Below are 5307 nucleotides of genomic sequence, written 5' to 3'. Positions count from 1 at the left end.
CACCCAAATCCTGTTCAAGCATTGCCCATACCCTTCTTCCAAAATAGTGTTTCTAAAGTATGAATGTCACAAACTCCTTAAAATCCATCAGATTCTCCATTGCCTTCAGCGAATCCAAATTCCAGAGCATTGTGTAGAGGACTGCCTGTGCTGCCATGTCTAGACTCTGCATACTGTTGTAGACTTTTCTTTAAATAACTCCCCTTGATCCCTTCAGTTTTCTTTCCTGCTCCCCACCACACATACTACATATGCTTCTCCAGGCTGAACTATTTCAGTTTTCCAAACAACAGACTATATCACACCTCTTTGCTTTGTAGAATTGAACTGACCTTGGCAAGCAGCATTTCTAGGAAATACACTGTTATGTCTGCTGTATCAGACACACCATATGCCCACAAGTTACCAAATATTTTGCTGTTATTCATTCCATGGGAATTTGAACAATTATACTTTGCTGTTTTGACCTAGCCATTGCTGGGCCAAATGTCTTAAGACTATTTCCACATTAAGGTACAGATGCTCACCCAATGATCAAAGCCAAAATAGAAAAGCAAGAATAATGAGTATCTTGATTTTTTTTTATATCTCCTGTAGGAGATTACTTGCAAATATATCCATGTTTGAGGCTTTACTCCAGCCAAGATGGAGTAACGCTTATACCTGCCATCCTGCAACAACCAAAAAACAAACATAATCTATGAAGCCATGGTTTACAGGACACTGCATATCAGGCAAAAGAGAACAATAACCCTTGAGGGACAACAAACAAATTAGGTGAGCCTTATGATTGCCCCCAATTCCTGCCTTGAGGGGATTTCCAGGATATGGCATAGGGCAAGGCTACCTGTCAGAAGCTAATGGACTGAGTTGAGAAGACAGAGCTGAGAGTCTGGGGACACCAAGGTAGTTAGAATTAAAGGACAGAGTACCAGAGAGGAGAGAGCTGCACTGAGAGAGCATCCCAGAGGTCTGCAGAAGTCTCCTCAAGCATGCAGCTGAACAATGATGGTTCCAAAAAGCCAAAATAGCTCTGAAAAAGAAGAATGAAGATAAAGGACCAACATTACCTGATTTCAAGGTATTTCTTATAAAACTGTAAGCAAGATCATGTGGTATTAGCACACTGACTTCAGTGGAACAAAACAGAATTCAGAAACAGATGCACACACACATGGACAACTGAGATTTTGACAAAGATGTGAAGGCATTTCAGTGGAGAAAGTATACTATTTACAACAAATGATACCGAAACAATTGGATATCCATATCTCGCACCATATACAAAAGTTAACTCAATGGGAATGTAGCATCTAAAACAATAAACTTAATAAAGTATAAAACTTCCAGAAGAAAACATAGGAGAAAGCCTTGGTGACTTTGTGGTAAGAGCTTTGTTTTATTTTGTTTTGTTTTAAATATGGAACACTTCATGAATTTGCGTGTCATCCTTGCACAGGGGCCATGCTAATCATCTCTGTATTGTTCCAATTTTAGTTTATGTGCTGCTGAAGCGAGCACTTGGTTAAGAGTTTCTAGATACCACATCAAAAGCATAATCCATAAAGAAAAAAATGATGAATTAGATTGCAACAAAGTTTAAAACTTTTCGCTTTAAAGGATAGCTAAGAGAATAAAAAAAAAGCCACACAATGAGAGAAAATATTTACAAATTATATTTCTAAAAGGGGATTTATATCCAGAATATACGAATAACACTTAAAAGTCAATAATAATTAAATAAATAAAGTCAGTAATAAGAAAACAAAAAACTTATTTTCAAAAATGAGCAAAAGATTCGACTAGATACTTCACTAAAGAAGATATACCAGAGGGAAATAAGCACATGAAAAGATTCACAACATTGTCAATCATTAGGGAAATTCACATTAAAACCTCAATGAAGTACCAGTGCCTACCTATCAGAGTAGCTAAAAATTTAAAAGGTTATCAATTACAAGGGATAGCTGTGATTTAGAGGAACTAGAACCCTCATATATTGCTGGTGGAAGTGTAACATGCTACAAGCACTCTGAAAAACAGTTTGACAGTTTCTCAAAAAACTTGAACGTAAAACTACTTTATGATCCGGTCATTCGACACTGAGGTGTTTACCCAAGAGAAATTAAAGTATATCTCCAAAGATTTGAATGTGAACATTCATAGCAGATTTATTCACAATAACCAAATACTAAAAACAATCCAAACCCATTAATAGGTGAACGTGTAAACTCATATCTATACAAATGAACACTCACAATAAGGAATGAACGATGGATAAATATTCAACGTGGATAAATCTCAAAATAATTATGCTGAGGGAAGCAGGCAGGCAAGAAGAGTACCTACTTTATGACTCCATTTAATAAAATTCTAAAAAAGGCAAGACAATCTACAAAGACAGAAAGTAAATCAGTGGTTACCTGGGGATGGGGGGAGCGGAAGGAGGGAAGGATTACAAAGGAGCATGAGAAAACTTTTGAGGACGGGTACGTTCATAACCTTGATTGTGATGATGATTTTACAGGCATACGGATACGTCAAAATGTATCAGACTGTACATTTTAAATACAGGTTGTTTGTTGGTATTTAATTACACCTCAATAAAGCTGATTTTAAAAATAATAACCATAATTATTTCCCTTCCTATATCCATGTCCCTTTGCAGTGTAAGTTTGCAGGTATTCCCATTAGAAGATAAAGCCTATTCCTCCATCCTTTGAATCTGGGATGACTAAGACAATGGGCTAGAAGTGATGTTGTTGCCCATTCTGACCTCGGCCTTAAAACGCTGGTCTACTCCCTACTCTCTCAGTCCACTTGGGCTGCTCTAACAGAATACCATTGACTGAGTGGCTCAAACGACCAACATTTCTCATAGTTGGTCAGGTGTTGGCAGACTCGGTGTCTGATTACAGTCCACTTTCGGATTCAGAGACAGGCATTTTCTCACTGTGTCCTCGTGTCGTGGAAGGGGTCTCTTTTATAAGGGCATTAATCTCATTCATGAAGGCTCTGCCCTTGTGACCTAATCACAGACCAAAGGCCTCCTCTCCTAGTACCATCGCATTGGGAGATAGTATTTCACCATAGTCAGTTTGGGGAAGGACACAGTCAGTCTATAGCATTTGCTCAGAACCCTGTTGCTGTCATGTGAACAAACAAGTAGGATGGAGGATGAAAGCCACATGGCCCAGTCAACCCCCTCTCCCTGCTGACATCCAGCCAACCTCCCGAAGCAGAGCTGCCTACGTGGCCCACAGGTGAGGAAACCAAGCACCTGTGGGATCCCAGCCGAGACCCTATGACCTGCCCTGCTGAGGTCAACTTAAACTGTCCACCCTCCAAATTATTAACTAAACAAACACTCGTGTTAAGCCCCTAAGTTTGGCATGTTTTCATATGTGCCATTATTTGTGGTAACATGAAAGTGATTTGTTTCCCAGCCAGGATCATGTTCCTCAACTCAACTTTGTTTGGCTTTGTAGTGCAACCAGAGGTCTGGGAACTGTTTACTGTACGAGGTCAAGTCGTACCTTCACTCCACTGGAAACTTTCATTTCTTCATACACCAAACACTGAGCATCTAGTAGGCCCTAGCCACTATGTCACACCCCAGGTGTAGACGTGCAAAAGACATGGTCCCACCATAGGAGATTAGAGATCACCAGAGTAACCAGGCAGCAGCACTGGGCCTCCCAAATTTATGACTTCTCTCTTCTTGGTTGATCTTGTTGTCATCCAAGTTTCTAAATCAATTCTTTCTACAGCGCACCTGTTCAGGTACTTCTTCCAAATTACATCTCCCACCAGATTCCTGGAAAAGACTTCACCTCAATGGAGAAAGGTCTCTTTTTAAGCTGGTCACTCTTTTTTAAAAAACCTGTTTTATTTTTTTCTTTTCTTTTTGATTTTTTCTTTTCTTTTCCTTTTTGCTTGGACAGCTTTGCGCCATTTATCATTGAAAGGGCAGCATCGTTCGAATAAAGGGGAAGAGTGACATTTCTAAGAAAATGATAGCTGCTTGGGCAGAGCACTAATAATTTGAAAAGGTTGTTACTTCAAAGAACACCATTTCAGCACGAGATGCTATGCAGTGCAAAGCTTAGCATGTCCACAGGCTACACGCCGGCAATTTTCCTTCGGTTCTGAGACCTCGCAAAGAATCCAGTGTGCCGGGAGCAGCCTGGCTGTACTTCCAGCCCTCTCCACACCAGCACTGCTGACAGCCAGGCATCAAGCCAGGCACCTGCTTAGTGAGCAAAACTGGACACTCTCACTCTCCAAGTACCACTGAAAGCAAGCTAGGGCATTTTTCTGTAAGGCATGCTTTCATCGCCTGCCTTCCCAACTTCTGGCTCCACTTGGCAACAGGCCGAACCCAGTAGCCTTGATGAAGGAGCAGTTAACTTGTGAATCCTCTGGATGTTCAGTCCCCGCAGGACATCAGGGAGATCGTCCCATTATAGCCTGCATTTGACTATCACGGCAGATTAAAGAGCCCATTAATCAAAGTCCAAAATAAGCCAGTCGCAGCCCAATTCACTGGCAGACTGTATTCTATAGCTTCCAGATGCACTGGCCATTGGGACTGAAGCCAATAGTGAAAGACGATTCCATAGGAGAGAAGGTCAGCTTGGCTGAGAGACAAGAACGTAGGATATCAGGGCTTGGTGCCAGAATGCGCCTGAATTTTAGCCATAGTAAAACTTAATGTCGCCATATCACTTAAATAGCGAGTAGTTGGAATAGCTCAAATGGACCTACACATAAAAAGTGGTAAAACCATCAATTATAACTGTATTTTCATTGTTGCACATACTGCTTAGAGAAAATCATCTCTCTGGAGCTTGCCTATTGTGCAGCCAATAAAATTCAGAAGGGGTCAGGGTGAAGGAGACTCCAAAGACTTTTTTCAAGGCCTAGGTGCATGCATTCTGAGAGGAGAATTGGTTTGCTAATGCACTTCTGCCACATGCTATGGCACCACTCTATACCAATCAGGAAACTATGGTCATCATCATGCATATTGCTACCCAACCAGTCTCCTCCACCTCGTCTCACTCCAATCTGACCTTGTGGTTCTGCAGGAGAGACTCCCATTAAGCCCAAATGCAATGCCAGCGGTAGAGAAAATAAGTGCTATCTCCCAGACTTTCAAAATTAAAGTCTATAACACTGAAGATCTTTATCCAACCAGTTCAAAAATTCATCAGGATTCCCCCACTGTCAAGGAAGTAAAATCCTTTTCAAATTTCCTGGAAAGAGCTTGACAGATGAAGATGTGGCAGGTGGACACCCATTCCC

At 41.0% G+C, this 5307-nt stretch overlaps 1 non-coding gene across 1 annotated transcript; it reads right to left on the bottom strand.

Moving 5' to 3' along the window:
* Nucleotides 1-1414: 1414 nt before the first annotated feature.
* LOC123796054 (U6 spliceosomal RNA) lies at nt 1415-1521 on the bottom strand. Its single transcript, XR_006780656.1, has one exon. It is a non-coding gene; the product is annotated as a U6 spliceosomal RNA (small nuclear RNA).
* Nucleotides 1522-5307: the final 3786 nt, after the last annotated feature.

Source organism: Ursus americanus, chromosome 6, assembly GCF_024610735.1.
Source record: "Ursus americanus isolate L20-20 chromosome 6, mUrsAme1.1.p, whole genome shotgun sequence".
Taxonomy (NCBI): domain Eukaryota; kingdom Metazoa; phylum Chordata; class Mammalia; order Carnivora; family Ursidae; genus Ursus; species Ursus americanus.
Note: the sequence above shows the minus strand (reverse complement) of the source record. Positions and strands in the feature narration are given on the sequence as shown.